The sequence below is a fragment of the Vipera berus genome (assembly GCF_964194415.1).
Source record: "Vipera berus genome assembly, chromosome: 1".
Lineage (NCBI taxonomy): Eukaryota > Metazoa > Chordata > Lepidosauria > Squamata > Viperidae > Vipera > Vipera berus.
Window position 1 is genome coordinate 101087813 of NC_138202.1, and position 12448 is coordinate 101100260.

The window sequence follows — 12448 nt, forward strand, 5'->3', positions numbered from 1 at the left end:
AAGAAAGTGATGGTGGTGCAACAGTTCAGGATCTTGAGGCAAATGAATTATTTTGAATGGCTTCAGACAATACTGATCATACTTGTGGAAGAGTGAAACCTTGCAGGTGTTGCTTGATTTCACATCAGTCCTTGAAACCATCTATATGGTAGCCTTCTAGGGAGGGTTTGGTCTGGGGACTACTCTTCTGCAGTGGTTCGTGTCAATGGTGATAGTGGGGAGAAATCAGGACCGAGGTTCCTCAGTTATGGATGCTGCAGGGCTTTGAGCTCTCCCTACTCTTATTCAACATCTGAGTGAAGTAACTGGGTGAAGTAATCCACTGACAAATCATCCACTGACACAGTCATCTTTACATCTTGCCCTGATCAAGTGATGTCAAGGTGTTCCTTTAGGATATAAGTGTCTGGATTGGGAAGAATAGGTTGAAACTTAATTCCAAGCAAGGTGAAGTAGCTTTGGATACATTAGCCATCTCATTCTGAAGAAATACTCTCTCACAAAACTTGTCTCATAATTTGAGAGTCCTGGACTCACAACATCTGCTTGGTAAGTAAATAGCAGCTGTGCTCAAGAAGAAGTTTAACCAGCTTAATTCCTGTGGTTACCTTAGCTCCTGAGGTTCCTTGGCAGTCAATAGTGAGGGACACCATAGGGTGACATGAGGAAAGTGTTGTGGGTTTGAAAGAGTAAAAATGCCTCTGCAAAAATGTCTCTTGAGTCAATTGCTGGTTTTCAGTTGGTCCGACTACTTTTCATGACAGATGGCAACACAGAAGAGATTTTGCTTATCTAGAAGTGACAAATGCATCAGATTGTATTTTCTCAAAACTAGGTTCCTAAAAGAATAAACTTTGGCTCAGCACACTTAAGTATAACATTCTTGAAACGTGGGAGATTGAGAGTATCAAAACAAGACTTTTATTCTATCTTCTATGCCATTTCTCCTACTTTTATTTAATTTGAGTTTGTTTCTCTCCCTTGCTGTAACTAAGCTACGGTGCTATGTCTGCTTTATTTATTTATCCATCGTATTTTGAAACTGCCTGACTCCGTTAATGATTCTGGACATCTTACCAACTTCAGCTACCATTTCCCACTACCTATTCTGAGAAAAAAAAATGCATTTTGGGAAAATGATAGATTTTTTTTTTGCTCAAATGCCACTTTCTTGGCTTCCAAACCAGCTAAATTGATCAGTGAAGGAGAATATTTGTAGCTCAGGGTTGAAAGGAGGGGTCCTGGGTGCTCTCTGGGTTTGCTTGTTTTCTTGCAGACATTTCATTACCCAAACCAAGTAACATCATCAGTGCTGGTTGACCAGTCATATAGGAGTACGAGACTGATGTAACAGGATACAAAGCTTCAGTGGGAACCACAATCCACTACTGGTTTGGGACAATCTCCCAAATTCGGAAAACACTTAATTCCTCCTGGTTTGGTGAGAATGTCCTCTGCCAGCTGATACCAGAGAGAATGATTGATACAAACTTGAAAGGTGCTATTGCTATGGTTGTAAATGTTCTGATAACACTTTCTACAGCAGTCCAGGGATAATGCACCAGAGAATGTCACGTGCTAGCTTGAACAGAAAGCTAGAATATTGATTCAAACAGAGGCAGGGCCCTGAAAGCTGCTTTATATAGATAGCTCTAGGTGCTGACATGGCTTGATTAGGGCCATTGTTGACTTCTTCTTTGAAACTCCTTTGCTGATCCCTTTTGCTCAACCCTTCATATCTGTTGGTATGTTCTTCAGTTTGGGATTTTTTGCCAGATCTAACCCTTATTATCTGAACAGAGTCTTACCAGCTCAGGTGCATTGTTTCTTGAAACTGCTGCAGGTACTTAATTGCTTAATTGTAAGCTGACTGTCTGGTCTGCCTCTTCAGCCTCTAACTCAGAAGATTCACATGAGACCATCAGTGGCAATGCCTTTTTTACATTACAAGTTCAACAATTGCTCTGCCTTACAAATGCAAAGTTGGATTGGACTATCTTGCTGGAATTGTATTACAAAAAACAGGGTATTTTGAAATGACACATCTGTTGCCTCAGTAGTCTAATTGACTCAGCTTGTCTTGACAAAGCAGAGCAAGGCTGTGCAAATGCTTCAGATTTGATTTATCAGTCAAGGAAGCTAAAAAATGAAATTAGTGATGGTAGATAAATGGTGGGCTGGGAAGCTTGTAAGATTCATTATGGAAGCTGAAATCTAAAATATTTGAGCTGGTCTCAACTTTGACTAGAGAGGATTTCTCTGATATGATGCCTCTTTAGACCCAACAAACACCAGTGAGGAATCACAGTGGAAGCTAAGAAGATCTTAGATGAGTGAAGATGACTCAGTTTGATTAACATCACTAGACAGGAGGTGGAAGTGAGTCAGTTGCGGCTGTACAGACAAGCACTGTATTTTTCAAGAGCATGATTGGAAGAGATAGAAAACTGGATTGTTCTCTGAACCTCCAGTGGTAAAGAGGTTTTCCCTGAATTCTTAATAATTATTCATAAATATTTTCATATGTTATATTAGTAACATATAACAGCAATCCATGCTATTACAATAAAAACTATACACTTTACAGCGATTAATAGACAATCCAGTGAGGGTCCACAATAGCTGGCTTTGCACATCACACTAAGGCAGGCATGTCAAACTTGGGACGTCACGTGACGTCGCACAATGTATTGTGACTTTTTCCCCGTTGGGGTGGGCGCGGTTTTGGGATGATGCATCTGGTCTGCAGGCCGGCACTTTGACATGCCTGCACTAAGGCATAGTAAAATCTATTTGGTTTACTGTGTGGTGTATCAACCCAACCACTATGTACAATAAATCATGGGTTTTGACTTAGTGCATTACTGCACTGTTTTACCTGCTCAGTTGTTTATTCAACAACTCATGGTTAAACAATCCATGGACTGGTGTGATGTATCAGCCTGTTTAATGGGCTTGCAAGGCTGGGTGAGCAGGATGGGCACAAGGCTGCTGGAAGCCTTCAGTAGGGCCGAGACAGACAGCTTCCTGCCTGGAAGCAAAGAACCAGGTGGCCCATTCTTGTATCCCATCTGCAATGCCCTTGAATAAATAGCACTCTCCATAGAACCAAAGGCAGCATGCTGTTTATAGGATGTAGTATGGACCATATAGCAATAGCACTTATATACCGCTTCACAGTGCTTTACAGCCTATTCTAAGTGGTTTACAGAGCCAGCATATTGCCCCCAACAAGTTTGGTCCTCATTTTACTGACTTCAGAAGGCTAAGTCAACCTCCTGACTGTGGGCACAGCCTGCAATACTGCATTCTAACCACTGCACCACCACAGCTCATAATGCACAGGTTTGCTCTAATACCTGGCTGCTGCTTGGCACATACTACCTGGTGAAACCACTTTGCCCTGATAAGCAGCTGGCACAGTGGCCACTAAAGTTATATCCATGCAATGGCATTTTGGGATCATTCCTACATTTGTAGTCTAGAACACCAAAACGTGAAGCCCAACGCTGTCCAATGGATGGAATTCCTTGTCAGATGTGTCTTTGTCCATGTATTGAGTGACCATATCTCATCTTAGTTTTTGTGTGTGTGTGTGTGTATGCTGAGTTTTATGTATTATTATATTGTGAGCTGCCCGAAGTAAGTTTGGAATCCAGTGGTGGGAAGGAGGGAGAGCCACAGGCTGCAACTGCTGAAAAGCAAAAGATGTTACAAAGGCTGCAGTTTTGCCCGTTTCAGTCTAAAAGCAAGAATAATTTCTGTTCCTTTCATTTTGAGATGGATATTTGTGTCAGGGTTTGAGTAGTTAGCTGCTAATGGAAGTCAAGTAGATTTCTGATTAATAAAGGGGACAGCAGTATTTTAGTAGCTCTGGGCATTTAACGGAGAAGTGAAATTCTAAGTGATAGCTTTCCCTGTAAGCTAAATCAATGAGATGCTGTTAGGAGATATTCAAAGGCAGTTTCAGTATTCTTTTTTTTCTTAACAAAGGATAATGTATGAAAGGTTTGGGGCGATGTGATAATATCAGAATTAATATGCAAACAGAAACATAGGCAGGAGAAAGGATCTTTTAGAACTTAGTATCTGTGCTATATTTTCATTACCACAAGGGGGAGTATGGAGCTCGCTGCTTTCCTTTCCTTGGGCAGACGTGAATCTCTTTGAGTTTCTAGGGCCTTACTGCTGAGAGCTTTCAGCATTGAAACCAATTGCCTTTAAAGGAAGTCTCCAAGCCTTTGTCTTAAAGTTTAAAAGGTTTTGATTGGCTTCTGCCATAACTCAAAGTCTTGCAGAAGTTCCCTTTGAGCTCAGTAAGATTGAAAAAGGATGCTGTATATTTCCATACTATAGCACGAGATGCTGGTATAATTGACATTTTTATTTTATAATGTGGATAGGAGGAGGCAGGGTGCCATGGTGGTTAAAGGGCCACACTGGATGACCTGTCACAGATTCTTACTTTGGATGTTGTAAAGAAAAAAGAGATATCTTTTTGAATTCTTTTGGGGGGGGGGGAAACAAAATATAAATGGAAATAGTAGTAAAACATAATTACATACTTGGGTATTGATCACACACTTCATATTGAGAGTAGTGAACAGTGCTAGTGCTAGAAAAAGAGAAAGGAAATACCTAGTTTACACCAACATAATTAGCGATATGTCTCCATAACATTACCTGTCTTTGCAATACTACATCTGTATATTGATTAATGCTGTACATAGGTTTTTGTTTTAACTTTTCAACTCTTTTTTTCTGGATCTCCTCAATCCCATCCAACCATGATACTCTAAATTTCTCTAAACATTTTATTTTATCTTTATATACTGTATTTGTTTCTCAGTTTGATCCTCGTTCATTCTGTCTAAACAGCAAATACATCTCAAAGCACTTCTTTTATACAATTCACTTGCATCTATATTTATATATTTGCATTCATAAAGTTCCAATTCATCTCCTAACCTATATTTTCTCATTTTACCAAACAAACTTTTAAAGTAATTCATTCCACTACATTCAACTTATGTTTCTTTTGACACTACGTCCCTGGAATTCCCTCCCCTGTCCAGCTGTATTCCAGAATATTCACCTGTCCCTTGGCCTGCTTGCAAGCGGCCTAAGGACCGACTCGCTGAAACCAGGACTTGCAACTTCCTGCCAGCTTCCCCATTGACTTTGATTATTGGAAGCTAGCAGGAAGTTGCAAGTCCTATTCATGTGAAGCCTTTGCTTAATGACCCACAATCCTCTCGTTGATGATGGCAACAAGGACGGCCAGGATTGTTGTTGCTAAGTGATATGGTCATGTGACATGCACTTTATGACCACATTGCTTAGTGATGGAAATTCCAATCCCAATAACAGATAATTGGTCTAATGGATAAGGCACAGGCCAGAAGACTGTGAGTTGTAGCCCCATCTTAGGCATGAAAGCCATTCACTCTTTCTCAACCCACCCCATCCCAGAGGGTTGGCTTTGTGGGAAAAATAGGAGAAATAAGGAGTCTTAGATATGCTTACCACTTGACTGACTTATAAAAATAATAAAAAAATTAAGTGAGGAGTACCTATATAGAATAAAAGAGTTGGAAGCTATCTTGGAGGTCTTCTAGTCCAACTCCCTGCTTGAACAGGAGACCCTGTACCATTTCAGGTAAATGGTTGTTCAGTCTCTTCTGAAAGCATTCTGTTCTCTTGGTTGATTGCTCTCATCATTAGGTTGATTCATTGATTCATCATTAGGTTGTTCCATTGGTTGATTGCTCTCATCCTTATATTCATCAATTTAAGACTTCTTTGCTGTCTCATTACATTGATGAATTCTGGTTGGCAAGTGGCCAGTATCATACTAGGAATGGACAGATGGGACATTCCCCCCCCCTCTTCCCGGGCTGCTGAGGCATGTTTGCAAGACAGTTTACTGATAAAGTTGTTTGTATTTGCTCTAGCTGAGATTATTTTTAAGCAGAGACAAGGGGATAAATCGGATAACATATTTGACTGTCTATCCAGCATTCTTTTGATTGTATGGACTCCAAGGATGTGACAGGATTCCTGGCAGAAGATACTCAGATGTATATCTTCATTCTGACTGGAGAGGAGGTGCAGTGGATGTTTTTTCCCCGAGGAACTAGATTGGATGAAACAAGCTAAAGTTTTATTCTAACAAGACAGAGTTGATTTTTGTCCAAAAGCCATCAGGTTTGGGCGTGGTCCCTATGCTGAATATGACCAAGATAGTTCTGCTGCTGAAAAAGCAGTCCTTAATTTGGAGGTTCTATTTGTACAACAAAAGAACTGTGTCCAGAGTCTCAACATTGGCCAATATGAGAATTATTGAACAGGAGGTGACCATTATGCATGTTCTCTTTAGCTAGATGTACTTTACCTGGGGCTGCTTTTGAAGACCACCCAGAAATTGCAACTGATACACCTCACATGCTGCTGGTGGAAAGCCATTGCAGCATTGCTTCATGTACATTGAAATGCTGCATTGGTTGCCAGTATGTTTTTGAGTACAAGTTAAAGTGCTATTTTTTTACTTATGGTATCAATCTCTATATGGCATGGGTCCATGTTATATATAGGACTGTCTTTTCCAAGTAAACTCTGCCTTCCCTATGCAATTCACTCAGAAACTGATGTTTTGAGCTCATCTCTCTCTTTGGATATTGGAGGGGCTGAGGGCTTAAAAGTAGATTTTTGAGGTGGCCCTCACTCTGGAATACTGTATATAATGGCTTTTTTTGGGAGCCCAGTTTTGTAGACCTATTCAGTCCTTGGGTATACAGTACACCAACAAGGAAGAGCCTCAAGCAAAATTCAACAAGTTGGGTTTTTTTTAAATTAATCTAGGTTCCTGAAGGAAACAACTAGAGAATGGAGGTGAAAAATGACAAAGATATACATTGTGTACCAATCTTCAAGTACTATGTATAGTATTATTTTACCTTTGTATAATAAGAATGAAAGAATTAGTAATTCTAATCATGAGCTTTCCTGGAAAAGTATGTTGTAAGCCTAAGAACTGAAGAGCTAATTCAAGTAAGTAGTTTCCTGCTCAGAATTACTGACTGAGCACACAGCACCTTGGAAATCTCAAACATTTTTACTAATCATAGGTTTAATAACATCTTCAGATTATGTGTGTGAATATATATCTACATTTCTAATTATCTTGTACTATTTTTTCCAAGGGAACATTTTAGCCTTTTAAACTGTAGTTTTGCTACACTTAAAATTTGCTTTCACAATATGTTTTACCTGCTGTATGCTGAGTATCCTGATAGAGTGGTCTGATTGTTTTATTTGAGCTTGGTCTTCAGTCTTGCTGGTTTCATGTTACTCTTGTTATCTGTCAAAGTCTTACTTGATTTGCCCTGGGTCTTAGAGTGGAAAGAGTCTTTCTCCTTCTCTTCCTCTTAGAGTAAGCCTTATACAGAGAACTAGAATCCCATATATCTCAGGAAATATAGTATCCAAGTCAGTAGCGGGTACAACTCTATGAAATGCCTAAGAAATCTAAATCAAACTAATATTAGGATTTCTTTTTCATAAAAACCGATCCATTGGTGAAGACAAATTTTAAAACTAGAAAGCTTATCAAAGGGATGCACATTTGCTGTCTACTGAGAAATAAGAAAGGGTTTGTTTTGGTCATGTCTGATGAAATGGTTTTAAGTGGCTAAATCTGACAACATTGGGACTGATTGCATGTATATCCAAGTATAGTTTCTTTCATTGATTGAACAAATGAACAAATACAACCAGGTTCAGCTAAAGCAAAGAGATGGTAACTTGAGATGAAATGTGGCTATCGTTTGTGGTACTGTACATTGAATCAAATGGATCCTGGAAGCAAGGAAAATATTTGAGAGAAATGGTTGGATCGTATTTCACAAGGTGACCTCATTCCTGAATTTCTTTTTAACTGCAGAAGGATGAAAAAATACCGGATATTTGTCTTGATGACAAGGAAGATCCTCAGACGTTAAGGGCCCTGCAAAAACACGGAGTTAAGCCATAAGGTACGTCTTACTGCAACAGTAGTTTTTTTAACCTTGAGATTCTTACTATTGTGTTTCCAATCCACGTCAAAGTTAGAAATACCAGATTTGTCGTGTCATAGGCCACATATGGTTGCACCTTCAGTGACTCAACAGCAGGCACTCCTATTTTATTGCATAATAAGTTTTGGCAATGCAGCTTGTCCCTGCCCCCTTCTGTCTACACTACATCACTTGCTGAAAACATATTATCTTTCCCAATCTGTAATAATCAATTACAGACTAGGGCTGTTGTTGTTTTTCTCCATGGTGTTTCATGACAGGAATCGGGGAAGATGGACAGATTGCATTTAAAAAGTGCTGATTCATAGATGGCTTCCAAAGCGGTGACCCTCTTTATGAGTGTATGTGTGAGAGAGAGTGCGCAGAAAGCAAGGGTGCATGTGTGTGAGAGAGGGTGAGGGAGAGTGATCTCCATGACAACTAACCCAGCCAGTCTGTGTACTCACCCTTTCTCTCTCTCTCTCTCTCTCTCTCTCTCTCTGCAATCATTTTGGATAAATTCTGCTCTGTGAAAGGACATGTGAAGGAGCTGTGGGAATCACAGCAGGTATTTCACTCCAAATCAGCGGCCCAGTCCCTCCTGTTAATAGGGCGTTTTTTTATTTTTTATTTTCTTTTTGGTCTGGGAAATATAACATCAAGCATGGCATGGAAAAGAAAGTCTGTTCTCTATCAGGTAATGAAAACTCTCCATTTTGTGTTTCTCTTGCCTCTTTCGTCTTGCATTGTTTCTGCTTCGCTCTGACTCTTTCCTGCTTAGACAGCTTAGTCTGAACGGGATGTCAGCATATGTTTTGGAAGTCCCAAGATCTTAGGAGTGATGTCATACTCAGCAGTCGGACTTTGTTAGGCAAAGAAGGAGGAAGTAGTGAGCCCCACAATCCCTGTAGGGAATGTTTGGGCTCGGTCAATTTTATACTCGGATTTCTTCCGTTTTATTATAAGATACATTCCAAACAGCAGAGAGAAGGGGAGAAATTAGGACATTTTCTGGTGCCTGGCAGTGACAGATTTAAAACCACCTCAAAGAAGATGGTCTCACTCAAAGTTTGCTGTACTTTTCTGGTGGCTGAGATACCTACAGCTGCAGTTTGAGTATTATTTGAGTATTGCATTTGATCTGTGTGAACAAAAGTCAGTGTGACAAAAAATATATATATCCAGTGTTTGTTTTATGTGTGTCTGTGTGTAGAATATGGTTCTTGAGAAGAATGTATTTTGGGGAACTGTTTTTGATCTGAGCTTGTTGCATGAGAATCTGAATTGTTGCTGGTTGATGATTTAAAATAAAGATGGCTTAAATGGATTTCCCATGGAGGTAAAGCAGAAGTATAATTTTAACAGAGTATTCCACAACGTTCAGTGAGAATGTTCTTATTATTTGTTTTTGCAGTTTTGTTTATTTTGGTTTGTCTAGTAGGACTTGTTCCTTAATAAAGGGTGAGTGCTTTTTTCTTTTCTTTTAGGCAGAGTGCAACAAGGATTTTCAACCCCTTTTATGGTAAATTCCTTATGTGTGCAGATGTAAGCAGAGGTTTAAGAAAATTCAGTTTAGATGAGCAATTAAAGATTTAAAAGAAATGCCTCAGGCTGTGATTTTATAATAGGTACCTCCAGAGGAAAGAACAGTCAGCTAATGTATAATAAACCCAGACAACCTGTTGTTCGAACAAACCCATGCTATCTAATATACAACCAAATACACTAGATTGACAGTAATAATTTAGAATTCTTGAAGCTATAATGGATGATCAACTAAGAACTATACTCATTATTTACATTCTTATCATTGTATGAATATGGTACATTTATACTCCATGCCTAAGTTTCTCTCCTCCTCATTTTCTAATATCCTAAATGACATTGCCACCCCATCGCCTTTTTACTTTGTCCAAAGCAAGGACTGCAAAATGTAAAACTAATCCAGACATGCAAAGTGGTCGCCATCCAGCAGGATACTTTTTAAAATGATGTTGGCTCCAGGTTTTCCTCTTGCTTCTATGTAGAAATGTTAGGAATAATGAAATTTGGATAACCGAGGCTATCCAAGCAATAGGGGTGAGTAAGGGTATAGGTGAAGCTTGCTGAAATTTAACAGACCAAAGTTCTGTTAACTGATTGTTATACTTCTGTAACCAGTAAGTCTCCTCCATGCATTCAGATCAAGCCTTTGACATGGGGAGTGGCCTGCAAGATTTTAGCTTTCTTTTTGCGTTGCTCAAACAGAGGGCCCTTTGTGTTCCTCTGCACAATGAAAGACACTTCTGATTGGGGCTGGTGGGCCTGCCAGCATAATGTCAAATTAGGATGGCCTATTTCTCCTTTCTGCAAGTTGATTAAAAATAATAGTAAGGTTCACAAATTAAGTAGCTTTTTTTTCATTTGTTGCTACATTCATTATAGCACTATCATGGCTGGCTCATAAAAAAAGAAAGCCACAACATCCATCTTTTGATCTGCCTAGGTTAAATGAAAGAGGCAAGAATGGAATGTTGCATGATATAGTTTTGACATAGTGTGTACACAATGGTTTATCATTGCCCATAGCAAGGCCCTGTTTTGTTGTATTAGGTAACATTTAGGTTGCAACCTTAGAGGTAAACTCCACAGAATTCAATGGGTCTTGTTTTGGGAAGGACATGCAGAAGATTGGAGCACAATTTCTTCCTTCCCCTTATATGTTTTATACATAACTCAAGGCGGTGACCATTCCTAATAGTCTTTCCTCCTCCAATTTTCCCCAAAACAGCAACCCTACAAGGTGGGTTGGACTGAGAGAAAGTAGTCACTAGTCAGTGCAAGGTCACCCAGTTGGCTCGTATGCCTAAGACAGACTAGAACTCACAGTCTTTTGGCTTCTAGCCTGGTACCATAACCACTAGACCAAACTGTCTCTTTAAAAACTTCAAAACTTTAACATTTACAGTATATATTTTTTCTGTTCTATAATACAAAATAATAGCTTTAATCATATGTAACTGATTTGAGATCAGTGTTGAGGCATTTATGTTGCTTTCTCATGAACTAATGAGTAAGAAGATTGTAATCCTGGCCTTTTGAAGTTTTAGTCAGATATACAGTATATATAGGTGCCAAATGCTTGAAGGCATGTCTGAAAATGTGTCTGGATGACTCTGGATTCTTGCATGTATATGCATCCGGAGGATGATGCAAATGCAGAGTATTATTCTTGAAGTTGTTTCAAGCCACTGACACCAAATACTTAAAAGGTCTGTACTGTCAATTATATGTTATACCAAGTGGACACCATAGCACAGCAGTGACAGGTTTAAATCATTTTACACTCGATATGAAACACTCCCAACAATCTTACAAAAAAAGTTAAGTGAAACTGGGATGCAGAAATCAGAACCCTTCCTTCCATGTACCTTTATTGTCTTTTCTCTTAAGCAACTTCAGAATACAAGAAAGGAGAGCTGGAAAGATACATTGAATACAGGAGACTATTGGTTAAAGCAGTGTTTCTCAATCTTGGCAACTTGACTACCAATTCCCACGACGGGGAAAGGCAGCAGGCGGATAGACAGGGGGCCATATCGTTACCGGGAGGGCCGTCTCCGCTGTCTTCAAGCGGTGAGGCGCTCCGACCCTCTGGTTCTTCCCCGAGGTCCCGGGAGCGGGGATGTGCAGCCTCCTGAGCTCCGGCTGGTGTACCTGAATGCCAGGTCCGTGGTTAATAAAGCTCCCCTCGTTAGGGATTTAGTTGAGGGTGAGCATGCGGACCTGGCTTGCATCACGGAGACTTGGTTGGGCCCAGAGGGTGGGGTCCCTTTGGTTGACCTCTGCCCACCAGGTTTCCGGGTGCTACACCGGCCACGAGCTCAAGGTAGGGGTGGGGGAGTGGCGGTTACCATTAGGGAGACCTTATGTCCGCGGGAGGCCACCGTTTCTCAGATAGTCGGGTGTGAGTCTCTCTTCATGAGATTTGGTCCTGGGGCGCAGTTGGGCTTGCTGCTGGTGTACATTTCGCCTAGTTTCACAGCGGCAGCCCTGCCCGAGCTGCTCGATATCCTCTCGGGTTTGGTGGTTGAGTTTCCCAAACTTATAGTTTTGGGAGACTTCAATCTACCATCCCTGGGAGGTTCATCTGAGCTAGCTCGGGAGTTCATGGCTTCCATGGCGGCCATGGACCTGACGCAAGTAATTTCAGAGCCAACTCATGAGGGAGGCCACACCCTTGACCTGATTTTTTTATCTAGACGGTGGTTGGATGATCTAGGTGGGGGCTCTCCATTTATTATGCCCCTGTCATGGACCGATCATCATCTCCTGCGGCTGGTCTTCCGCTTTGCCACCCCCCGCCGTGGGGGTACGGAGCCAATTAGATGGTACCGCCCCAGACGCTTAATGGA

The 12448-nt window shown here is 40.5% G+C and overlaps 1 protein-coding gene across 7 annotated transcripts in view; it reads left to right on the forward strand.

Annotated features, from left to right (window-relative positions):
- DENND2B (DENN domain containing 2B) overlaps positions 1-12448 on the forward strand; it is a 154345-nt gene that overhangs the window by 25199 nt on the left and 116698 nt on the right. For 4 of the 7 annotated variants that reach the window (XM_081317602.1, XM_081317603.1, XM_081317601.1 and 1 more), the window contains exon 2: positions 7943-8033. The gene's annotated coding sequence lies outside the window, so the exon portion shown is untranslated. Of the gene's footprint in view, positions 1-7942; positions 8034-8299; positions 8752-12448 lie in introns of those variants that run through there. The other 3 variants (XR_014025107.1, XM_081317600.1, XM_081317605.1) reach the window with 1 other exon arrangement.